The sequence below is a fragment of the Larus michahellis genome, chromosome 3 (assembly GCF_964199755.1).
Source record: "Larus michahellis chromosome 3, bLarMic1.1, whole genome shotgun sequence".
In the NCBI taxonomy this organism is placed as follows: Eukaryota; Metazoa; Chordata; class Aves; order Charadriiformes; family Laridae; genus Larus; species Larus michahellis.
The window spans coordinates 35,353,739-35,380,573 of record NC_133898.1 but is presented as its reverse complement, the minus strand read 5'-3'; the positions used below and the strand labels follow the sequence as shown (position 1 = coordinate 35,380,573).

The following is a 26,835-nucleotide window of genomic DNA, read 5'->3' as shown; positions in this document are numbered from 1 at the left end:
TCGCTCTTTCATTCTACTAAGTCAAGAATGTAGACTTTAGTGAAGAAAAAGGTATCCTGTTTAGTTTGTTTTCACTATTTGTAGCAGTAAATGAAACATCACCACTTTAACTAAATCTTAAGAATAGATAAGCCTGCGGTACAAAAGTTACATGGAATCATCTGAATCCCGTGAAGTATTTAACAAAAATTGAGCTATTTAGCAACAAGCAATCAAAGGACAAGGTGCTTTACAACTATTAACAGCAATCATCACTATCCTTTGATTAGACTAAAATACATCTCTTACTTAACTTTAATCATAATGAATGAGACCAGGAAAATGCACGTTATACCATTTGGGTTATCAGCCCATCAGGGAAACACACAAATTGCCACATCAAATTCGATGAACAGCCTTCTCTCTAGAACCTTGCCGCAGAGTGACAGGTTTCACATGTTTCAAAGAAGATTAAAAAAAACCTTTCTAATAGAACACAGTTGATTTCTAATCCCTTCCATCTGCTCTCTCTTTCTTAGATGTACCTGCCATCATTAAAAGACCAATAAATGAGCAATTCTGGATATTCCTCCAAGGACTAACCCAGCCATTTTTCCAATGCTCTCATACATATGAAGTCATGTCAAGTTATTGCATGCTACCCAGCTGTCTAAATTCACTAGTTGGTTGTATTGCTAATGCAATTCTGAAACCAGAGTAGATGCAAGACATCTAGACCAACTGGAAAATCAGAACAGATTTCAGCAGCTCAGTCCATCAGGTCTCACAATTGTTTTGTTTTCTCTTTTTTTGTAGCTTGCTTTGGACTGACAAAGAATGCACCCTTGAAGTACAACTAATTCACTCTGTGATAGTTATTAATGTACAAAGCCCACAAAAAGACAGAACTGAATCTGTTCTGAAAAAGACCCTATTGCTAAGACTATTGCTTTGATACCAGGCCCACTTGAATATCTTGGTTTGGTTTACAGATTGACAACTGTGAATGAATTAGGAGTTTGTTAACTTGGAAACTTGTCTTCTTTCAGTATCTCACTGTAGCAACCTCATCAACTGAGGATATTCAAGGTAACAGGGGTTATGTTCAGGCTGAGGGCTGCATGACATCTTCAGCAGGAAGCCTTTACAGGCACAAACCTGCAGGACATGAGATCTTGAGGTGTGTGAACCACACCTTAAGATTTCTATGGACGTAACACAATTTAACTACAAAATTGCCCTAATGTCATCTGTGTGCGCAGCGGCTCATGAGAGATTGGAACTCAGAAGAAAAGTTATGAGATCTAAGTGAGTAAGACAAACAGCATTTGGGGGCTATGATGTACCCAACGGTCAGTACCTAGTGACACAACCCCAGCTTCCCTTCCTGAAATGGATTTATGAAAGTACATTCCATCCTCCTCAATAATCCATTGGACTCAAAACTTCTGGCGCCCATAAATTACAATCTCAATGTTGCACAAATACACTTTGTGGGGAGGAATGGGACTAAAAAGTCTCCTTTGTAAGAGTACTGTATCTTGGAGTAACATCCCTAAAGTGAAGTTAACCAGGTTTACATGAAAGGAAATTAGGAATTGCACCCTCATTGTATAATCCCATAATAAAAATAAAAGCACTTCTAGAAAGACACTGACTCTGTAAAGAACTTCACACTAAAAGGTCCAGCAACTGAACAATCTCCTTACAGTACTGGGTCCTAACTGAGACTATATTAACAAAATCATTAAAATGAAACTACTCTAAAGCTACATTTTAAATGACAGTACCCTTAAAAACTAGTGAAATATTTACTATGGTACTTGCAACCACAGAAGGGTCTTTTTTGCCATTCACCTAGGAAGAAAAAAAACAAAACCCCATACCCTGAAAGGCAACAGCTCACCTCTAAAAGAATACTAAGTTTAAAAAAATTACACAAATGATGTTAAGATACAATTAAAAAAAAAATCACGAAAAGAGAATACTCAAGTGTATTCGAACGACCTGAAGTATTTAGATAGCCATGAAAATGCAGTTTAGTCTTCTGCACAACGTTTTAAAGAGGAAACAACCTCTCAAGATTTTCACTCTCATCTTGATATCCAATGCACATACTTAGTTCACCTGTCTTCTGAAGGAATCAGATCAAATTGAAATGATATCCAGTCAACTTCCATGCAAATTTGTAGAACATATTAATTTTTAAATGAGGTTATATAAATGCAAGCTTTAGTACTACTTTCCATTCATATCTTCTCCCTGCAAATAGTTCACTTGGGCCACCTCTATCCCCAAAACATTTTCTTGTTACAGGAGTATACTTCACCAACAAAAGCACTCCTGAAGTTGTTGCAATTTATGTGAGAAAAGCCATATGTCTGGCAAACTCACAAACCATACTGCAATTAGCTTCAGTGGAAAAGTGCTGTATTTGTCATAAGAAGGTTCTTGTGGCATGGTCAGGTATCACACCTCACAGGACGGGGTATAGTACCCCATATGACGATTAGCCTAAAATTTATAGCTTACAGTCATAGAAACGTTGCAGAAAACTTCAACAAGTTTTAGAGGAGAAAGGGGGGAGGAGGGGGAAAAGAAGGAAGTATTCAAGGTATGGAAGCCTAACTATTGAACATGCTGTGCTCATAAGAATATATGATCAGATGATACACAAACCTGATGAAACAAACCTATCAAGAGACAGAAATGTATTCCACACAATTAAGCTATTGTGATTCAGCTCAAGTATTGAATTACAAAGTTAACAACAGCAGAAATAACACGATTTACTGCTTCTGCAATTCCCAGAAACCATTCATAACTTTGAGTTAGATGCACATAAGGGCGACTTCTAAACTTTTGAGTGCTCATGAAGGAAGCAGCCTGATGTTCAAGGCAGCACCCTCCGCAGAAGGGGTTAGCAGCAGGTTGTGTGCCCCGAAGACTCTTTCATGGCAGGTTTGCGGGGGTCATTTCCACATGGACAAACGCGAATGCAAACCCAACGACAGCAGACCGCCGGCCAAACCCACCACCCACCCCCCGCTCCTGCACTAGCTCCAAAATTCACCTGGAAGCCCCAGAGGAGCAGCTGCAGCCCGGGGCTGCCGTCCCGACAGCCGCCCGACACGGGGCACCCCCGCCCGCCCGCCTCGGGCTGCCGGCTCCCCAGAAGGGCTGGGGGGGGAAGGGGTTAACTTCCAGCCCCCCGGGCTTGGCTGCGGACACCAGCCCCGGCTCCCCCCGCCTCTCTCGGGAGGGCGGCCGGCACCGAGGGGAGCTGCCCCCCATACCGTCCCGTCCGTCCCCTCTCCGGGGCGGCCTCCTCCCCCGCGGACATCCCGCCGCGCCCCGGCCCGGCCGAGCTCCGCAGCTTAGCCCTCGTCCCTCCCGTTCGCCCGGCCCCGGCCCCGGCCCTTTCCCCTGCTCCCTCGGGCGCTGGCTGCCCGCGTCCGCGAGACGGCGGCAACTCCCCGCCTCCCTCACGGAGCCGCGGCCTCGGCGGGCGACAGCGGGGCCGGGGACCGCGGCGGGGAGCGGCCGCCACTGTCCGCCGGGGGGCGAGCGGAGCAGGTCCCGTCCGCCCAGTCCCGACCCCGACCGGGAGGCACCTACCGCTGCGCCACGGCGGGGACAGCAGCCCCTCAGCGCCGTCCCGCCGGCCCCAACGGCCGCAGCATCCTCCGCCGCCCCGCCCGGGCCCACCGCCTGCCGCTCGGAGCCCGCGGACACACCGATCCAGCGGAGCCCCCCCTTCCCCGGCCCCCCTCCGCCGAATGGAAAATAGTTCCCCGGGCCCTGGAGCGGAGAGAGCGGGAGCGACACCTCGCTAGCCAATGAGAGCGGGCCTGCCCCTCGGCAGCGCCAATGGGAGAGGCAGGCTGGCTGAGGCGGGGCTTCCCCCAGCCTACCGGGCCGCGGCGTCGGGACTGACCCGCTAGGATGTCTCCGGCTGGCCTCCCGTTGGCAACCATCTTGGAGTCGGGCACGATGCCCAAGCTGGGAAGGGGCTCGCCGGTGGCCATTTTGGGTTCGGGCTGAGGGGTGCGGGGAAGGGCTGGGTCACGTGGTAGGGGCCGACGGGAGGAAGCGGCGGGCAGGAGGACGGGGGGGCCCTGGTCGGTCCCTCCCCAGCGGGCCGGACCGGGCAGGGCACCGTCCCGCCCGCGGAAGGCGCAGCCGAGCCGAAATTCACTCATGACGCCCGGCGTCAGGACAGGGAGGCAGCGCCTCGCCCGGCCTCCAAGACCCCACGGAGCGCGGGCGTGGGCCGGGCCGGGGCGGGCCGGGGCGGGCCGGGGGGGAGCCCGGCTGGCCGGGCCCGGCGGCGGTGCGGGCCCCGCCGCTTTTCCCAGCCGCCACGGCAGCGCTCGCCCTCGGAAGGCTGAGAGAAGCGTTGAGAGCGGCTCCCAGCGCGGCCCGAGTGCGCGTTTTTTCTTTTTTTAAGGAGATGGCTGCCGGGCGGGCGGACCTGCCGTGGCAGCTGCTGGTGCAGGTAACGCCGCCCCGGCATCCTGACTGGAGGAGTCAAACGGCTCCTCGTAAGCAGAAGGGACTACGAAACGCCTGCTAATTGAGAGTCTTGAAGACATATGGATGTTCACAGAATCATAGAATGGTTTGGGTTGGAAGAGACCTTAAAAATCATCTAGTTCCAAGCCCCCTGCCATGTGCAGGGACACCTCCCCCTGGACCAGGCTGCTCAAAGCCCCATCCAGCCTGGCCTTGAACACTTCCAGGGATGGGGCATCCCCAGCTTCCCTGGGCAACCTGTTCCAGTGCCTCACCACCCCCACAGTAAAGAATTTCTTCCTGATACCCAGTCTAAATCTCCCCTCTTCCAGTTTGAAGCTGTTATCCCTCGTCCTATCACTACATGTCCTTGAAAAAATTCCTTCTTCAGATACTGGAAAGCTGCTGTAAGGTCTCCCTTACATTGTTGGACGGGATTAATACCGTGTTCAAAACAGTTTCCCCTCCCTACAACAGGGGCCAAACTCGTTGCTTGGCTACAGTACAGGTGAAGTACGTTTGATCACGTCAGAGAAAGGAATTGCTTATTGCTGCACCAGTACAAAATGACAGCTTGGCATTCCAAGTAACAGAGCGCATCTCATCTTTCTGCATCTATCAGACAAACTGGGACACTACAGGACAGAGGGTGGACAGTCACATGTGGAAAAATGGTTAGATCATCCAGCTCAGAGGGTGGGGGTCAGGGGGTTGTACTTTACTGGAGCCACTAGCAAGCAGAACACTGCAGGGGCCAGTGCTGTTTGACATCTTTCTCAGTGACTTTTGAGGAGGAGATGGAGTGCGTGCTTATCAAGTTTGCAGGTGATGCCAAAGTGGGACGGTGGCAATGCTGGAGGACAGACCTGCCATTCAAAGGCATCTAGACTGGTTGGAGGAATGGCCTGAACAGGAAGTCTACAAAATTCAGCAAGGACAAACTGCAAGGAAATTCACCAAGTCAAGCACCTGGGAAGGAAGAGTCCTCTGCAACAATACAGGCTGGGGACTGGTGGGCTGGGGAGCAGCTTTGCAGGAAAGGACATGGGGTCTTGGTGGACAGCAAGTTGGCCATGAGCCAGCAGTGTGTCCTGGCAGCAAAGGTGGCCAAGAGCATCTTGCGTTGTACCACCAGCAGCATAACCAGTAGGCCAGGAAAAGTGATTATCTGTTTCTACTTAGCCACATGTAGAATAGTGTGTCCAGTTTTGGGTCCCTGAATGCAAGGGAAACCTCAGCAAACTGTAGCAAGTGCAGTGGAGGCCACCAGGCTGTTCAGGCGAAGCTGCGGCACTTGCCCTGTGAGGAGAGGCTGAGGTAACAGGCCTCTTTCAGCTTGGAGAAGAGGCAGCTTCAGAATACTTCTGCATACACAACACAGCCTAGCATATACGTTACCAGCAAAAACCCCAAAGATGAAATAATACACTGTATAAGCAAATCTGCACCTTGGAAGAGGATGAAAAATATAATGAAACATACATAATTGATGTTAGTTGCATTCAAAATGATACTGATGAGGCCAATGCGTGAATTTACATTTCTAGAACAGGGTAGCACTCATGAAGGATTCATGTGTGCCCAGCACAGATGCAGCTAAATTGCCACTTGGCAGTGCTACATAAACAGTGCAAGAAAGAATGAGCTAACAAGTAGTAACAACAGGCAAAATAAATATACAGGCAGCATAGCCAGGATCTAGTTAGTCTTAACAGCTCACCAAGGGGAAGTGCGAAGTCCTGCACCTGGGGAGCAACAGCCCCAGGCGCCCGTACATGCTGGGGACTGACTGACTAGAAAGCAGCTTTGCAGAGAAGGACCTGAGGGCCCTGGTGGACACAAAGTTGAACATGAGCCAGCGATGTGCCCTTGCCACAGAGAAGGATAACGGTATCCTTGGCTGCATTACGAGGAATGTTTGTCGAGGGAGGTGATCCTTACCCTCCACTCTGCACTGGTGAGGCCACACCTGGAGTATTTGGGCTCCCCAGTACAAGAGAGATATGGAGCTACAGGATAGATTCCAACAGAGGGCTGCTAAGATGATTAGGGAATTGGAGTATCCCTCCTATGAGGAGAGACTGGAAGAGCTGGGACTGTTTAGCCTGGAGAAGAGAAGGCTCAGGGGATGTCATCAACGTATATAAATATCTGAAGGGAGGATGTAAAGAGGACAGAGCCAGGCTCTTTACAGTGGTGCCCAGTGACAGGACCAGAGGCCATGGGCACAAGCTAAAACACCAGGTGTTCTGCCTGAACATCAGGAAACACTTTTTCACAGTGAGGGTGACCAAGCACTGGAACAGGTTGCCCAGGGAGATTGTGGAGTCTCCATCCTTGGAGATATTCAAAAGCCATCGGGACATGGTCTTGGGCAACCAGCTCTAGTTGATCCTGCATGATGAGGGGAAGTTGGATGAGATGACCTCCAGAGATCCCTTCCAGTCTCCACCATTATGTGATTCTGTAACATTTAATATCACCACACCACCTGAGAGATTTTGCTTCTAAAGCATTGTTTATCTTTGTGTTGGTTTTGGCTGGGATAGCGTTAATTTTCTTCATAGTAGCTAGCATGGGGCTATATTTTGGATTTGTGCTGGAAAGTGTTGAGAATACAGGGATGTTGTTACTGCTGAGCAGTGCTTGCACAGAGTCAAGGCCTTTTCTGCTCCTCACACTGCCCTGCCAGCGAGTAGGCTGAGGGTGCGCAAGAAGCTGGGAGGGGACACAGCTGGGACAGCTGACCCCAGCTGGCCAAAGGGATATTCCATGCCATATGACATCATGCTCAGCATATAAAGCTTGGGGAAGAAGAAGGGGACTGTTCAGAATAATGGCATTTGTCTTCCCAACTAACAATTACATGTGATGGAGCCCTTCTTTCCTGGAGATGGCTGAACACCTGCCTGCCAATGGGAAATGGTGAATGAATTCCTTGTTCTGCTTTGCTTGTGTGCATTGGCTTTCAGTTTACCTATTAAACTGTCTTTACCTCAACACATGAGTTTTCTCACTTTTACCTTTCTGATTCTCTCCCCCATCCCAGAGTGGGGGGGGCAGGGCGGGCAGGGAGTGAGTGGGCGGCTGCGTGGTGATTAGTTGCTGGCTGGGGTTAAGCCACAACAATCTTTTCCGCAGTTACCCAGTACTGACTCCACTTGTATAAAAGTTCCATAAATCAGTTTTAGCTTCAACTTGTAGGCTGTTTCCCTTTTTAATTACTTCTGTAGCAAACTAGCATTCATTTTCACTTCTGGTATGTAGTAAATATTTTTATGCTAGATACTTACAAACTTCTCAGAGGTATAAAGTTTTAGTAACAAAACCCCCAAGATTTGCTATATCTCTTCTTATTCATGGAGCAAATCCTCTTGATATTACCATTTTTGTCAGGATTAAGGTTCAGTAATGAAAACACCTGCCATTCTGGTCTGCTACTCTGGCAAAGAACTAGTAACTGAATAGAGGGAAATAATCAACTACTTTGTTCTAATTACCATATGTTTTGTTTTGGGGATCTGACGATAGGAAATGAAAGAAAATAGGCTGCTACTTGCTATAAACAAGGAGAAAATTTCCTAATAGCAGCAGAGGCAGGCTGTTCCCAGAGCCCAGCGGGATGGAGACTGTGTGACTGGTGGTTATTGTCCCCAGGCTTCACCAGCCTGACCCATGCAGCTGTGGGATCTACTTAGGTTCGGGGAGGAAGCGTTGGTGCAAGGGACCAACACTGAGACCTCAAAGCATGATGCCACTTGTTGTGGTATTTCTGTACTAATGTGTTGGTATGGACATCTTAAAGAGCTGTATCAGTTAGACTTGGAAGAATATGAGATAGCCATGGGCAATCATGGATGCCCCAGACTATGAGGCTGTAACGAGTCTATTAAAAGAAATCAGATCACCTTCTTTCTCAGGATGTGCACACACCCTTGAATGCAAAACAGTTCTCTGGGGAGACATCTGGGCAATCCCTTTTTTCATAAGGCAACTCATTTTCCCAACAGAGGGCAATGGTCCATTCATTGTGGGAGGACAAGGGGACACTGTGAAGAAACAGGGCTTGGAAGAAGGTGATCAGAGGCTGGAAACCGAGCAGGCTGCTACCTCCCACATTGGCCTGCTTTCATCTTTCGATGTTTATTTCCCGGGCGTGCCGCCAGCTCCCGTGTGCGCTGCCAACAATGCAGCGCAGCACTGCTGGGCATGCCATGCACAGTGCCCTCCGCCTGCCACTCCTGGGTGACAACGCCCACTTTCTGTGCTATCAGCCACCATGGTTGCTTCACCAGCCCTGAGCTACCACACTGACTGTGTTTCCCTAGCTCAGCTCTGCTGAATCGTTGCTGCTCAGTGTCCCTGGCTGATCCTGGTTCTCTGTGAAAAGTTGCTTGAGCCTGACAAGCTCTGCGGCTCTGCCTCTGAGCACCTTCTCTCACTCCCTTCTCCAGGACTTGTCCTCTCTGCAGCCTAGAGCAATTCTGAGAAAGCAAATGCAGGCATAGACCTTAAATAAAACTTTTTAATCCCAAACAGAGCTTCATAAAGTTTGATGAAGTTAGTCAAAGGCACATGTTCTCCCCTCACTCCTAGCGGCAGCATCAGACACATACCAAACCTCAGCTAGTGCGTCAGGAGTTGTAAAATCAAATTGTAGTACAGCAAAACAAAACCGTGCCCTTTCAATTTTGGCTGGCATAGCCAGCAGCCTTCTCTGCAGACCCAGCATCTCTGCCCTGTGCCCAGAAGTCTGTGTGTCTGTGAGAGCCATGGTGCAGCTGTAGCGGTAGGACTTCACTGTGCCAGGGTGCTTCTTCCAGGCCATAGTGACACACAGCCAGAGGATTGCCCATGAAAGTCAGAGCAGTCATCAGAAGTGTGGTCATTTGATGCTGCCTCCTTACTTCCAGGCTTTTTCCCTTCAGACTGGAACTAGATGCACACTCGTCTCTCCTTCAGCCAGGCAGAGAATTAGTGATGGAAAATCTAAGATAATAGTGAGGAAAGACAGCTGCAGTAAAACAATAATAACCACTTTCATTATACTGCTGAGGAAATCTTGGTGTCTATGATTAAATAGTGTCAGCGAAGGACACCTTGAAGCAAGAGGTTAATGAGCATGTACTAGATAAACCACAAGATTTGGGAAGAGGGACTTGCAATAGGGACAAAGACCTCAGCAAAGCAAAAGTGGACAATCCTGGGGCAGGTAAAGCAAGCTTACACAAGTGCGAAGCCTTGCCTGGTGTCTAATCTAACAAAAATAACCTCAACATGGGACAGATTTAGGATTAAGAACTGAGGAACCCCCATCAGCAGGCCAGGCGGCTCCATGCAGCTGGACACCTTGAGCTACCAAGTGCTACCCTGCTTTGCCTTCACTGACCTCTGACAGTTTTGCTTTCATGTAAAATCAGCTGCAGCATGGTGATCTGGTTGTTCGCAAGCGTACTCATTGTTAATTATACAGGACCAAAAGTTGCATCTTGCCCAAATGAATAGAAGGCAAATTTTCACTTAAGAAAGTGAGAACCTCAGATATCAGAAGAGGACTATATATTTGAAATGTTGACCTGAACATCCAGCACACCTGCCCTGGCCAGGGACTGCCCTTCGAAGAAAAGGCAAGGCTGCTTAAATGACTGGAACCAAGCTGGGGAGACAGAGGTCCAAAGGTTTTTAATCTGGGCTAAGTGAACATGACTAGAAGTAGAAGGGTGTGAAATAAGGATACCCTGGTGCAATCACTGTGGCAGAGGAAGAGCTCAGAAGCAGTTACTTGCTTTCTCCTTCAGTCCTTCGCTTTCTTCTGCCTGCTCCAGTGCAGCTGAGCTGGGGGAAAGACCTCAAAGCCTTTCTGGATTTTTCTGAAGCTGAGTCATTGGGGTGGATGAAATAAGAACACCTATGATGCTCCTTTCTCCATTGTTGAATGAGAATTAACACCAAGGCCGAAACATCAGCTTTCTGATGCAGTAGCAGGTTCTCCGCTTTGCACAGGTGTTAAGAGTGATTCCTCCTGCCGGGCAAAGGACAGCCAGGCTCCAGGACAGCTTCAGGCAGGCGCAACGCATACAGTGACATTCAAAAGAACTCTGACATGTCCAAGCACCACCCAAGACTGTAGGATGTGGTCTTGATCTTTCTTTCACTGAGTAATACAAAACAACTGCTAGAACCGGTCCCTAGCCTACCCTCTTTTGCTTACATGCTTCTTCATTAAGTAGCTTCCAATCATCCCAAGAGTCTAGAAGTCTGCTCTTGTGGGTGCGAGGAAGGTATCATTTTAAAATATTTTCCTTTGAAATGGATTTATTTGTGATCATCTCTGGTGCTCTATTACTAATTTGTTAATTGATGTACTTTTCTCTCGTTACCAGTAAACAGCATCTACCATGACCTTAAAATGACAGCAGAGTCTGATGTTTTTAAGAGGAAGGTAGGTGATTTGCAAAAAGTCAGGACTTAGCATTTTTTGAAAACTGTGTCTCTCTTTAAGGTATTTGAAACTGAAGGTGTAAAAGCAAAGAAACCCCAAATCATTAGTTACTTCTGAAAATTTTAGCCAGGGAACACTTTTTTAGTGCTGGTTGTGGAGTCATTAATTATCACTGCATAGAATGTAATAACAAACCAGAGCTCCCCAATGGGCAAAAGCAAACCACTTCTCTCCTAGCTTTTCTTTTTTTTTTTTTTTTACAGCAATAATAAAACATATTATTATGCACTTCCAACCATGAATGTTCTCCAAAGCAACTTGATATTAAAACCCAAATCATCTGACTGGATGAGTTTTTACAGATTGTTACAGCAGGGCAAGCCAGGAATGTTATTAGAGTGGCCTGAGGCATGGTGCTATTCCATGGAAACTGAAAAACAGTTAAAAATTTGAAGTGTTCCAAAATTCATTTTCTCAAAGGGGATTTGTGGCGCTGCTGAGATTAGAGCTGTTCCTATTCAAGCAGCTATGTTCCCGATGAGACCTTCATTTGTGCCTATTTTGTCTCAACGTTCTGGTTTATTTCACCCTGGCAGAATACTAATGTGAGCTGGCGGTTGTGTTGTCTGGACTTGTTTCGTTTTCCCTCCTTTCTTCAGCGGCAATGCATTTGCATAGTTTTTCAGGCTACAGCAACAGCAGGAAAAGATTGGGTTGAAACCTACTTAATGCCACCCAAATACATTCCAGGTTTGTATTTTCAGGGCTCAGTCCCCGTGACTGCGTACTGTGCTGCAAGACTGGCAGACCGTGCCTTCCACAATTCAACATGGAAGACCAGTTTTCCGCATTGATGTAGCACTCCTCATCTGCAGAAGTCAGTTAGTTAGAAAGAGGCTGAGCAAAATGATGTGTAACTCAGGTGCCAGCACGAACAGGATTGCGTTATTTCACCTTGCTGAGTTTTAGAGTGAAATTAGGGTGCAAACAGGTAAGAATCAAGGCAAGAGACATGGGCCAAGGTTTTTCAATATAGGTATGAGCGACCTACAAAGTTGCTTTAAAATACCTCTTTGTTCCCCAGGTCACTTGACTGTCAGCATAACTTGAGTATAAACTGAAGCAACTGAACAGTCCCCAAGAATATCTGTGCAGGCTACATTCTTCTGTGGCAGTGCCTACCAGGAGGTGCTTTGGGAGACATTCTGCTTGGTGGCTTCACTCCACTTGGAGATTTCCAGACTTCCAGCAAAGATGTTTTGAACTTGCTCTGTGTGTTCAGAGCACTGAAGATCAGTGATGTAGGACTGAGGGTTTAGATCTCTTACCCTCATAAAAATCTGATTATAATCTGTAATGTTTGATGTTAGTGGCTACCAACGGGATTTCTGAAGGCTGGCAGCTAAACTTAAAGAATGGAAAAAAGTATTGAAGGAGTCCATACAATGTCAAAACATCTGAATGATTTAACTTAAATTATCTTGTCTGAGCATGTGCCTGTATGTATGCATAAATATAAATATAAAAGTAATCAAGGTAGTAAAAAAAAGACAGAACATGTCAAATTTTCGTAACTCTGTCAAGAAACACAGAAAATACACGGTGTGTTTATTTATTTCTTTGGATTTGGGATGTTGTTGTTGTTGTTGTTAAGGGGAGAATACAAACTGTGAAATACAACTACAGCCATCATTGAAGAGAGCTGCACAAATGAAAATTATAGGCAAATGAGAATGAAATGGTTAGAATACTAATAAACATACAATTCATGTGAATCCAGTGTAATTTACATAAGGGTAAACCAGGTTTATGTTAAAATTAGTGCCTATTTCCTGTATCAGGGCTGTCTGGATTTACTACAGATTGGACACTAAAAGATGTCCTTATAGTAACAACACAATAAAGACTTGAAGCTTTCTTTTCTTGAAGCAAATTTACAGAATCACAAAGTCAGAGAACGGTTGAGGTAGGAAGGGACCTCTGGAGGTCATCATGTCGCCCAGGACTGTGTCCAGTTGAGTTTCGAATATCACCAAAGTCGGAGACTCCACAAGCTCTCTGGCCAAACTGTGACACAGTAAAAAAGTGTTTTCTTGTGTTCAGATGGAATTTCACATGTTTCATTTGTGCCCATTGCCTCTTGCCCTGTCTCTGGACACTACTGAGAAGAATCAGCCTCCCTCTTCATTGCCTCCCATCAGGTATTTGCACACATGGATAAGATCCCCCAGCACCTCCTTTTCTCCAGGCTGAACAGTCCCACCTCTCCCAGCCTCTTCTCCTACGAAAGAGGCTCCAGTCCCTTAATGACCTTTGTGGCCTTGTGCTGGCTGGACTCCCTCCAGTAAGTCTACATCTCTCTTGTACTGGGGAGCCCAGAACTGGACATCATACTGGAGGTATGGCCCCACCAGTGCTGAGCAGAGGGAAAGGATTACCTCCCTTGACCAATGCTCCTCCTAATGCAGTCCAAGATGCTTTTGGCATGCTGTTTTCTGGGCGCAGTGGTGTACGCCTGCAGTCCCAGCTACCTGGGAGGCTGAGTCTGCCAGACTCAGGGGCTGCAGTGTGCTATGCCAAGCAGGTGTCCGTACTAAGGCCACCATCAGTATGGTGATCCCCAGGGAGCTCAGGGTCACCAGGCTGCCTATGGAGGAGTGAACCGGGCTGGGTTGGAAATGAAGAGGGTCAAAATTCATTGCAATAGACAAATTAAAGAAGTTGAAACAGTTTTAGATGTGAATTTTAAACCTAGAAGGGAATTAAGTTGTCTTAAATGTGCTATATTTTGAAAATATTTCATGATAGTTTGACTTTTTAAATGAGAGGAGAATTTTTTCACATGTTCAGCTAACTAAATAGCAGCTACTCATTTTCTAAATTAGTTTTCTAAGCTTTGTCTCTTGGGCTAGAACAGGATGCATTATCCTACCTACCTCGCCATTGACACAAAGGGAGCATAGGCGACTGGTTTAGGCAAGATACCTGGTGCTCAGGCAATAGAGCTAGGTAAGACAGCTCCCTCATCTCCCACCTCACACACCCACATACACATACGCACACACAGAGTGGTTTGGCAATGTAATTAGCACTGAACTGAGCACATTTGTCAAGCACATACCTCTTCCCAAGCCTGCACAGCTGGGCAGCGACGCACCACCGCTGTGGCTGTACTTGCTCAAGGTAAGGCACTGCTTCATCAACTTCTGTGTCACCCTGTACCCTGTTGGAGTGACAGTGAAAACAGTCAGCTTTGGGGCACTGTTGTTGTTTCCCACACGCAGACCACACTGTTCAGGAAACTTCTCCAGTTGCTCTTCTGGACTTCAAATGGGTTGGTGGGATCAACCTTGGTTAAGTGACTCAGGTTGCAAAATGGGCTGAACACCAAAGTGCATGTCTCATCAGACCTTCACTTCACCAGTATTTCCGTGAGTGCCATGCTTCACTGCCAACTACACAGACCACTTTTGCATTGAGGATGGAGTCTGCTTTTAGGACATGTCTATCAGGACCAACATCGACTCCAGGAATGTAGACATAGACATGTCTGAGAAAGCAAGCAGCAAGTTATGGTTGTTTTCAAGCCTCTTCTGAGGCAAGAGGAGGCCTCAGGGGTACATCTCAAAGTGTAAAACAGTGACCAGATTAAAGGAGATTTAAAGCACAGATTAAAGGAGCCCTTATTAGAGTACACATTAGAAGAAGTAGGACAACTAGAACATTTTCTCAGGATGTGCTCAGAACCACACAGGAATCGTTTCAAAGACCAGTGGCTTATGACTAAAAGAGACAGTTTAAAGTGTTTTTGGACATCATATGTCTCTCATCTTTACCACAGGTTTAGCCTTGCATGGACAAACAGTCCAATTCCAGCACAAGGGGCACTTAATTTCTTATTAAACAATGCTATTTAAATGTTTGCAGTTTGAAGCAATGGTGCAATGCTAGATTTTTATGCTCTGACTCTTATGACCCCTCTTGTCCACCCTTCTTGTGTTGAAAGCCCATTTGGGTCAACCTGCACATATTGGCTGGGTGGGAGCACAACCTATGATCAACTAGTACTACTGGTTCCAGTGCTTATTTTTCTAAGCAATCCTATTGTCACCAGTTGGGCTATTTCCATTGATAAAGACCACTCTCGTAGTAAAGGAATGTATTATCAGATTTTTTTTTATTTGTAACTGACAAGTAGATGGCCTTTTATCTGGCAATATCCCTAAAGTGTATTTGCTATATAACTAGAATAAGGTTTACTTGAAGAAACTTAAACATTCATGCAGATCTCTCCTTAAAACTTAAATGTCAGAGTTCCCTATCTCTGAAATAACTAACTCCCACTGATTCCAGTGAAATAGATACTAATTACCCTTTGAGGATTTGAACCTGGAGCATAACAGAAGGTAAAATGTAACTCACAGAAATGCATAATGGAAAAATAATTATGATATTCTAAAAACAACTTGTGCTGTTGTAGTGAATATTCTGCACTTAAGACATTTCCTCCTTTAAAGGGATTTACAAGATATATAAATCTGGTTCTAAAATGTTTTAGAATTCAAATCTGAGATAGACCATGTCCTTTAAATTGCAACAACCGCCTGAATTTAGTTTAAAACAGTTCAAGTTACAAGAATGAGTATGATTTTTTCAACAAGTTCTATTTTCTCCTATAAGTATTTGATAATATACAGAATGACTCAGTCGTTTCTATCAAAGACTACACTTCTGCAAAGTTCTAAAAGCAAGCTCTCAAATAAGCTTATTGCAGTACCTGTTAGGGACAACAAGCTATGTTGTATGTTATTAGGAACCAGATGCGTATCAAGATTTGATGTTAGCTACCACCTGTGGGAAACATTAAAAGAAATTGGCAATAGTCAGCATTTAACTCTGTACGATAGGAAGTGCAATCTATGAAGCTAGTGCCCAAAATCTAGCCACTTTTGGCCTGCTAAGTCAAATTTTCATTTTTAGGCACAGAACACTATAGTTATAAACAGCCAGTTTATATCTGCACACAGACATTGAACTATCCAGTTGCCTCAATGACACATAACACTTTTGGTGTGTTTTGAGTGAGATGGTTTCAGATATATTGAGTCTGGATATCCTTACCTTGGGTTCAACAGAACAGAAGAGGTTTTCAGGTGTCTTGTGGTCTTACTTTGTGAAATAAAGGCATTCAGGCAGTTTTCCACAGTCGTCATCATCATATATATTATATCACTTATCAACCTACTCGAGGCTATATATTATAATCCTTAGAAAAACTGCTGTGTCTCATATTGCTCAGCATCTACCCGGGCCACCCAGGTAAAATTTAGATAGTAAATCTGAGCTGCCCATTCACAGCTGGACCCGAGTCCATCTTTCCCTGGGCTCGGCCTATGCTTTTTGAGTGAAAATTGCTGTGGTGCCATCTAGTGCTACTCTGCTGATCCTTGCATTTGCTGTACAGCATTTCCAAGGACATTGCTCTGGATTCATTACTTCTAACTCTAAACACTGAAATCTTAAAAATGCAATTAACTTCCTCGGGAACATTCCCCACCCCCTATTTTTTCTCAGGCAAGTCATAATATAGGTCATATACATTTCTATAACAGACCTTCCAGCAATGCAATAAATTGGCACCAACCAGAGTGACTGTGTGGAATGCGGAAGGAACTAAAGATTATCTTGCAAAGAGCATGTGTTCCCATATCTTAAAAATGTGCAACTTTTAAAAATAGGAATGCAGAAGTTGCTCAGGAAAGCACATCTAGAGAAGGGGCCTGATGACTTCCAGCATGTCCAGTCTGGGTTCAGGGCTGGAGAGCACCAGGGAGGAGAGGGGAGATATCCCTGCTTGCAAAGACAATTTTGAAGCACCAAGCCCGGGCCAAATGGTGAAGAAACTTTTCCCTGCCTATAGGTATATATCTCTGTTGAAAAATCCGCAGGGATTACCGCACCCCAGGAGATGAAAAAGACTTCCAAGACTTTCTATGCAATTCTGTTAACTACAATGTACCTGGTTCATGTAGCAATTGCCTCCGTTAACTCACCCAGGTCCCCTGTGTTCCCAGCCTAGGAGCCCTAGGGGATTTTGGTATGGACATGGGACAGCTGCCCGAAAAATAACTGTAGTTGAGAACCAGTTACCCAATCAGCAACTTCTGGCTTTCTGCAGCCTGAAGCAAGGCGGTGTGCCTTGAGGCACCCAACACCGTATTTTTGAAGTACTTTTGAAGAAGTATTTTTAAAGTATTACTACAAAGACAGTCCTAGTGAGAAACCAAGGACTTAGGGGCTTGTGAAAATCCTGCCGGGTTCCTGTCTACATCTGCAGAAGCTTTTAAATCTGACCTCAAGACATCTTGTGGTCAAGTAAATGTGCTTTGCTAAATGTGACACTGATTTTGTGTGCTGTGATACAATGTGACCTGTGGCCTGTGTGATTAAAAGTAGCTGCTGTCGCCAGATGTTCCACGTGTCTCCTTAGGCCGCTTATTTAAAGTGCTGGCAGCATCTACCACCAAGCAGTCCAGCAGCCAGTGGGCCAAATGACTATTTCTGTTTCCTTGAAGAGCTATAATGTTGAAGCATTTATCTGAAGTAGTTTGAGCCTATGCCCATGATAACAACTCGGGGGTGAATAATTTCAGGTATATAACAGGTTCCACTTAGACCAGTAAAGTCTATTCTATAATTTCTTTCATCTCACAGTCATTGTAGTTCAAGAACTATACTGGGCTTGCTCTTGAAAAGTCCTACTGACACTCCCAGCATTCACATTTTCATCGCACCTTCAATGCCAATCTAAAATTAGACTGTTCCTGAAATGAATATATTGCTCTTCAATACGCAAGCTGCAAATTGAACAATAAATTCTTGTCTTATATACTTAGTGTTGAATTATCTTGACGTAAGATAGGAAGATTAACTTTTTGCCACTTCTGAGGTCATAAAGTAAATAATAGAAACTGTTTTCTGTGCAGTCTGCTTGAAAGTTATAGCAATTTATTAGCTAACAGAGCAAATTTTGCCTGGTAGCAGAACTATAGATACGACAGTAAAATAGGTGAGAGAGGTAATATTATAAAGCTCTAAATAAATATATATGAAGAATTTAACCCAGCATACACATCTAGAAGCATTATTGCTTTTTTTTTTTAACTTAGGAATAGGCACAAACTTCCACATACTTGATCTAAATGTCTAGACCTTATCTTATTTGAGTGAATTCATGTCTGTTTAATAAGCAAAATGGTGCCAACAACTTTATAGAAAGCCTCACATGTTTTTTTTCCTCTGGAATGTCTCCAAGCAAGTCACACTCTTCAAAAAAAATTTTTGGCCCTCATCCTGCAAAGGCTTGTGTATGTGTCAAGTTTTAGATGCTGTGAAGAGCCTCATTGGTTTAAATGGAACTAAAGTAAAATGTTAAGCATCTGCACAAATTTCACCAGGTTTAGGACTTTTGTTTGAAATACATTTATGTGTTCTTAATGTTCATTTTGAAAGGGCCCTGCTGCCCACTGTTCAGTTTTTGTGTATCCAACAGTTTCTGTAGCTGTTCTAGAATCACTGCAGCCTGATCTTGCTGGAACTTTTAACAGGATCCTGTAAAGTGAGCAAAAGGAAACTGCAAGTAGAAAACCACCTAGTCTATACTTTTCACAGATCTCTGTGAGTTAGTGACAGATAGAAGAATTTGACCCAATAAAAAGTGTCTAAAATCTACTCAGCAGGAGTAAGGATGTCCCCTCATGAATGCCAATAACTTTCATTTTTAAAAAAAGTTTCTAGTGCTGCTCCTGAAAAACAATTCAAATGCGATTTGAAAACGATGCAGTACAGTACCATCTTCCTGAGTCTGCAGAAGATAATTCCAGAGTCTCTGCTGCTGCCCGATGCCTTCTCAAATTGCAAAGGAGTGAAAAAACCTGATGTGAGAAGACACTTTTCAGATTTTGCCATGTAAGTCCTACAGAATGACAGCAAACCTAACATCTTCCTGAAGTCTTCGAGGTGACTATATAAGCTATTTCAGAGGTGTTCACTGTCTATCTTGGATAGTGCTCAAGTTAGAGAACTGAAAGCAATGATTTATAATTACCATCTGACTGCCACCCATTTGGAACATATCACAGGAACTGTGGGAAAGACTGATACAGTTTAATTTAGGGACATTCTTACTGAATTTTACTTTACACTCTATGTTAGCTCCAATAAGAGTCTCAATTTTAGGACTGTGCTAAATATGTCTTAGCAGTAAAATATACCAAATGTGCAAGTGAGCTATCTAGATTTTACTCTTTTTTAAAGGCTAGGATTACATTCCCATTGTATTTAGAAAACATTTCACACATTTTGTGAGTACAATGTATTAAACATAAAAATGAGCTGATTGACAGTGTCACAGCTAAAGACAGTACACAACTGTCTCATTCTTTTAAATGTCAAATAGATGTTCCCCTCTGGTATACTTCAAACTGGTTAAGAGATTTAGATATAACAGGTGTAGATCAATTTTTCACTGTCAAGCAATAAATATAACCTAAGAAATAATATGGAAACAGAACGCTTTAAATATAAATATTTCCTTCCCCTAGGAGTTATACGGAGGATGTCAACACATGTGACTTATGAAGATTCAGTGACATCTGGCTTCACATTTTTTACCACATATGATGTGATATTTGGCATATGAAGTTCTTCTCCTCTGTGATACTGTTCCTACTTCTAAACCTTTGACCTGGCCTGATTTCTGTCAGAAGGACTTTGGTCTCTTCTGCTTTCTTTTGTGTAGGGTTTGGGTTTGGTTTTTTCCCCTCCTTGCTGCTTTTACCCTTGGGACAGAACTGGTCTAATCTGTCCCTTCCTTCCCGGATGATCCTGAACATGGTATCAAGAAACAGAGTAGGGAACAAGCCACTGCTCCGATGTGAGCCCTTTACAAAGAGCAGGTACCTGTGTGAATAAATCATCTCACTCCACTCAACCTGATGAATGAAGATAACTAACCATTGACTTCTATATTAAGCATGTCTTTTTATATGTAAGAGTCACATAATGGGTGTGTGCACATTTGCATGAAGTGAGAGGTCAAAGCATACTTTCAAAGAAGATCATAGAATCATAGAATGGTTCAGGTTGGAAGGGACCTTAAAGATCATCCAGTTCCAACCCCCTGCCATGGGCAGGAACACCTCCCACTAGATCAGGCTGCTCAAAGCCCCATCCAGCCTGGCCTTGGACACTTCCATGGGTGGGGCATCCACAACTTCTCTGGGCACCCTGAAGATATGGGTGTTGGATGTTAGAGGGGGATATGGAGAGGCACTGAGGTTTAAGGTGAGGTGAAGAAAGGAAGGAGCAACTGTGTAGGAAGGAGGCTGGACAGGGGAGGGTGAGAGTGAAAACCAGGATGGGCAGGGAAAGTGAAGAGTGGGTGAATGAACTGAAGGAGACGCAGAAAACAACAGCAATGGGCCAAACAAATGGAGGCGGGTGCAGAAACACCCAGATTTTGACATTCAGGGCATGGTTGTGTCCAGGAGGATGAGGCCCTTCCCAGCTGCTGCTGTGCATCTCTAGATGATGGGAGAATGGAAGGCGTTTGAAGGCTATGTTTTACTCCCTGATCTCAGCCTTAAATGTCTCCTTTGTGGAAGAATAAGATTTTAAATTGCTGAGGGAGAGAGAAAGGAACAACAAGGGAGAGGGAGATCGGAGTTGGGCCTCAATGTGACTTGTGATTTTAATTTGGGCTGCTTGCCAACATGAACGTTATTTATTTTTCTGGTTACTATTGAGTAATACTGAGACGTGTGTCGAGACCTGTTAAAGGTGTTCAGAAGGCTTTCAGTCCTTAGCAGGGTAAAGATTTTGCCACTCCCCACTTTAAATATCTAATATGGCTACAGGCTGTCTGTAAGTGCAGTGGAGGATCCAGCTGGAGCAAAGTGGGGTTGAGGTGGTCTTTGGTAAAGAGAGGTGAGAACAAACTAGAAACTGAGCTGTGCAGAAGCCTGTGAGTGTGAATATCATCTGTGGCCTAACATCACATTGAAATAAAACACATTTATAATGAATTCTTCCAGTCTTAAGAAAGATTCAGATGCCTTAATGCCCTACAGTATGACAGATCAGTGCGTGGGATCCTCTTCCCAGCTGCTGCTCCTGCAGTCGGAGGGAGGCCTTCCAACCTGCACTGTCTGTCTGTCTGGGACACAGAAATTCAGAAACCCTACTAAGCACCTGAGACCTTGACTATGAGCAGTTTTGATGGTACCAGGGAGCCCTCTTCAAACTCTCTCTCTCTCACCTCAGACACCTTCTTTATCCCTTATCCCATCACCTTTAAGAGTGAAGAAGAAATTGGTGAATGCTCGCTGAATACTGTCACTAAGCTTCAGGGACTCAGGGCTCCAGTGCCAAGGTGCTGCAGCACCCATCTCCCTGGGCCATGGGGTCCTCTGTCAGCTTTCACTACCGCAGCGGGAGGCTCCCAGAGTCAGTGCTGCAAAGCAGCTCTGACAGCCAGCCTATGGAGCAAGGGAAGGATGGAGGGAGTTAGTTTAGCCATTCTCTGCTCCCTGTTGTCAAGTAATAGTGCATAGGCAAGTCGGCTTTCATAACTCACTACGGATGATCTGATATTTAATAAGAGTTTTGCTGGTTTTGCTGTGAAAAGAACTGACATGTTGCAGGATTGTCATCTCTGGAGCCAATCTCTTACAAAGAGTATCCCATTTTGCGTGCGCCCATCTCTTGGTGGCACCATTTCCTATCCCATCCATTTAATAGTCAGATTCATTTTTATTCTTTATTACCATTCCTTTAGCTTTACACAGTTCACTGCTATAACTCCAAATAATCTCCATCTGGAATACTACTTTAGCTCTCTTTTTCCCCATTACTGGCAAGTCATTTAGTTTTGTCAATGTTTCAGTTTAACTCTGCCTTCAATTTATTTTTTTTTTAATTTTGGTGGTGAGTTGCTGGAAGATTGTTAGCAGAGTTTCTGGGTGGATTGCATTAGCTTCTCATTCTGATGTAAAGGTATCAAATGCTGAAAGTTAACACATTGTGTCACAGCAGAGATTTCACAGGTTTTTTTCAACAACCATGACTAATGCGTATAATGAACTTCTTTTTTTCACTCCTAATGTTTGCAGTATACTTGTGATCGACACTATCAAGATACCAAGTTTAGACATGAACTTTCCCAGCTGTTCAGTTGTGTTCCCAAATCTCTGTAACTCCTTGGTATTAGGATGATATTTTCCCCCCCTCCCACGATTATGTAGTTTCACGTTTCATTAATTCTAAAATTTTTTTTTACTTAATGGCAATAACGTGGTCTTTCTGTAAGACTGGTTTCATTCTGTTATTCTTTTCCCTTTTATCCCTACAAACATAAGAAGAGTGTTAGAGCAGACTTGCCTCTTTACCAAAGTGTTCGATTAAAATGAGCTAAATCTTTCTTCTCTTTCTGATTTCTGCGCAGAGCAGAAAGCAATAAACTCATTCAGGACCAGACTCTGTCGTCTTTTTCATAGGAGTAAATCCGGAGATCTCTGCTGACTGCTCTGGACTTGTGGCTGACGTGTCTCAGTTCAAACGAGACCAAAATTTCTGCTTTAATGCGTAGCCAGTAGTGCAGTTCTCTCATTATCAGGACAATGCTCATTCCTGTTAACATTTAAACTCTGTTTTCAGAATGGTTACAAAGATGGTCATATCTTTTTTCAGCATGCTCTGAACTTACATTGATAATTAAGGGCGTCTTACAAAGTACTGCAGAAATTCATTACACTGTGAATAACGACAACTGTTTTTTTCACTTTCCCTTCAAATTTGAATGCATTTGAAATCTCTGACTTTCTTGGACATCTTTTCACACAGTATAGAATTATGGTGCTATTGCAGCAGATTGATACCTACTGGTGCAGCAATACAGGTCTCTCCCGGATCTGAGGAATTATCTGTAGATCTCTCCTAACATTTTTCCCCTTCCTTGGGCCTAAAATTTGGCAGATTCATACTCTGTTCAGGGGGCTTTCTGTAATATGACTGAAATGCGTTTTACGATGAAATGGGCCAAGAAAAGGACTTAGAAATATTTTTTTTCTATTCATTTAGCACTGCTGTGTGATTTGAGATTCTCTGGCAGAAAAAAAAAATACTCAGTTTGCTGATGTGACTTCTGTGATCTGCAGTAAATATTGTCAAAATTGAAAAGTCTGAAGAGGAGCTTTCACTCTCTCGAATTTTCAATGCCCTTATCCTTATGTAGATTTCATTCTGGGCTTCTGCACATAAGGAAATTCTGCCCCAATACGTTCCTTCAGCAAGAGGGACTGCGAGGGAATCCTTCCTACTTTCCTATGCTTTTGCAAGTCACTCACTCCACAGAGGTAGGTTCCCTTCTTTTGGGGGGCCAGGGCTCACCTCAAGGGCTGCAGAGAAATTGGAGAAGGCTGGCTTGTGGACCCTGTGGCATTTGCCATTTCAAAAACCAGACTGGGTATCTTTCTGCTGGAAGCGGTGGGCTTGATTTGTGAAATGAGACGAGATGATCTGCGATGATTCTTTCTGGCTGCAGGGCTTATGAATTAATGAAGAGATGAAGGGGCATAGAGAAAGAGCCCGTGTTCTTGGGGAGTCCTCTCGCACACGAGGAACAGTAAATATATTCAGATGCACAATAAGCAGTGTTAGAGAGGCTGAAATTACCTTCAAATTATTATTTTCTAAGATTCGCTTACTTTTCTTTATACTTTTTTTTAAGGTAAATGTTTTCCATGGAATTAATCTGTAATTTGAACACTTCTGACAGAGTAGTACTGACACAGCACTGTAACAGCACTGACACCGTGGCTACGGGATTCCCATGTGTCATTCATTCTATCACAACGTATTTTTCCACCTCTGAAATTTTCTTCAACTTTTATTGACTGATCTCATCAATATGCTACAATAGCGAGACACTGAAAAACAACTGCAAATTCTGGTATGATATGTTGGCTTGCTAGAAAGATTTACTCATTTTTCTGAGATATTTACTAAAAACTAATTAAATTTGTTTTAGAAAACATATGAGTTGCATTATTGTTTTTTAAAAATGCAGTGATTTCAAGAAAGCCCCTTTTTATAGCTTCTAGACTCCTAAGGAACATAAGTTTTACATAAAATAATGTTTTATTTTTCAAAAAGAGTTGGTTTTACTCCAAATGCCAAAAGCTAAGACATTTGAGAATGCAAAAATCTTTTTCTATTTTCATTGGCAAAGAATCCCCATTTCTTATGATATATGATTTTACAGCTTTGTAAGGTGATATGAGCCACTATTATTGCCAACATTTATTTTGCTTTAGAGGAAAAGTCAGCAGGGAAGAATACAGGGCTTTGCAAGAGAGTAGAGAGCATTATAAGTACCGTAATTATCCTGGCACTTTTAATATTTCTTCAAATAAATTTGTCTTAGTATTACAGCTCCATTACAGTTAAATGCCAGTCAGCTTTTCAGTGTTCTAACATGATTTTTAGGATTTAGAATGGCATCATATGAAATTGTCTCTCGAAGCCCACTATATATTTTTGCAATAAAGCTCATTGTTTAGATAATTGCTTACCTTTTCTGTTCTTAGTCATTTCCCTTTCATTTAAAAAAAATCTCAAACATTATTTGAACCAATCACAGAATGACACATTATTTGAACTAATGACATCTGCTTAGCTGACATACACATTTAATAGTGCTTTGTAGATGTACAGATCCTGAAGAATGACTTGGCATCAACATTTCAAGAGCATCGTTGTTGCACGTGCCCGAAGCTCACCTCCCATGTATTGTTCAATCTGTTCGTGCGACGTGCTGATTCAGTGTGTGCTCCATCGCTCCTCTCCTTGTCTGGCCACACAATAAACTAAAGGCTCCTGGTCACGCAGTAACAGTGTCCACTGAGGCAATTTTTGTGTGTTTGCACTCTTTGAGCATCTGGCCTTTATGGTCAAATAGAGCAAGTTCCACCTCAGAAAGCTAAGGAGCTAGAGCAAAGCTATGGATAAATTAGGAAGGCTCCAGGAAAAAAGGAGACTAGAGGCCTAGCTCTCACCTCCTTGACATTTATTCCATAGATTCCAGAAAAGTCGGTCTTTCATACAGACTCAAAAGGGACCAAAACAAAGCTCTGAGTTTGCAGAAGTCTGCATACTTCTGAAGTAAACAGTTCTGCCTGTCTCCACATCTCTTCCCTATTGTCCTGCCCTGCATGACCTCTTGTCTCCTCACTCCTCCTGCTCCCCCTCTGCTCCTTCAGTGCATCCTGCAATTTTGCACAGGTCCTTCTCTCTCCAGGCCTGTTTACCTCTTTCCCTGCAGGAGAGAAGGAGCTTTTTGAGAGAGCAAAAATACATATATATGTTTAAAAAAGACAGGCCTGGTCATAAGAAAGCCATTCAATAACTTATTTATGAACAAAATTTCATTGTAAATTCAAAATCCAAGTTAGAGGAGAAGTCTACTAGCTTGATTTCACATGGGTGACTTGAGACAGAAGTAAACAAATCCCAGACTTGCTACTTCTGTCATCTTTCCTCTGTACATTGCTGTGTGAATAAGGGGGTAAGGATGTGAAAGTCATTCAAGTGACTCACAGAGAAGTGAAGGTGGCAAAATTAGCTCTTCCTGAATATATCCATGGCTTTCCGCTTTCAAGGTCAAAGCTGATGTTTGTCCACAAGCTGTCCAGAAGCCACAATGTACTCAGACTCAGGTCTTGCACAGCCCAAATCACTTGCTTTGCACTGAAAAGTGGGGTTTTATCCAGATCTCAAGAAAATGAATACCAGAAGTGTGTATGCATCAATCTAGCTATGCCCTCAGCTTTCCAGGAGGTGTATCCACCCCTGGTACTACTGTTCCAGGCATGCCCACCCCTGTGCAACCAGACTTAGATGACACTATGTCTGGGCAAGTCTAATGAGGAGTTCAGGAAGGTAGAGAGTGAGAACAGCCTGGTTTCTCTCCTCTCATTTCATCTGGGAGTCAACAGCCCATCACAATGTCCATCAGAGTGTTTCTATATACTGCACAGCAGTACATCTGTTCTTTCAGGTTCTATCCTGAGGGTAAGGTCTGGGTAACATTTTTCGTCTCTTATCTATAATAAGCCATAATTATTTTTTTCTCAAGAGTTACATCTTCTTCCAGGAAAAGGCTTGTCATAGTGTGTACCATAGTTTAAAGAACATTTTACTACCTTACAAGGCATGCTGTCTCACCTAATCCTTTGCTTTTTACTCCCCCAAGGTCAGCTGAGGAGGAATGTTCTCAGTCCACCAAGGCTGGAAGAAGATAACCAGAACAGACTGGGGCCCCCGAGGGGAAGTGCTAGCAACAAGGGGGTACAAAATTTAGGTGTTCCCAAGACAGGATTTGTAAAGCGTGACAAAACCCACCAAGCACAGCAAATGCCCTACGTCACACAGGACACACAAGCCCTGATGGAAAGCACAGAAGAACTGACAAGGGCTTTGGCTAATTGGTGCCTCTCTGTGTCCAGTTTCTCTAGTGCATACAGAAGAGAACTAAGATAGGCTTGCTGGCTGGCCAGTTAAAACCAAACCAAACCAAAACACAAAAAGACACAACCCCCAGACTCTCTTGCAGTTGTCTGCTGCATGTGCAGTACCTTTAGCCAGTCGAGGCTACGCTGGAGTTACTGAGCGAACTGATTTGCCTGAGAACATGCAGCGCCCGAGTGTCTGTGTGTCACAGATCCACTTCCAGGCTAGTCACAGTAGTGGCGCTACTGCCGGCGACTCCAACAAATAAGGTTGCCTTCCCAGCAGCCAGTGTGGTGATGGCCAAAATGTCCAGAACAGCTGCGTTCTAGCTC

The 26,835-nt window shown here is 44.2% G+C and overlaps 1 protein-coding gene across 1 annotated transcript in view; it reads right to left on the bottom strand.

Annotated features, from left to right (window-relative positions):
• The window catches only part of SOCS5 (suppressor of cytokine signaling 5), a 30,890-nt gene extending 27,115 nt beyond the window's left edge, over positions 1–3,775 (bottom strand). The window contains exon 1 of the mRNA XM_074579661.1: positions 3,598–3,775. The gene's annotated coding sequence lies outside the window, so the exon portion shown is untranslated. The remainder of the gene's footprint in view (positions 1–3,597) is intronic.
• Positions 3,776–26,835: the final 23,060 nt, after the last annotated feature.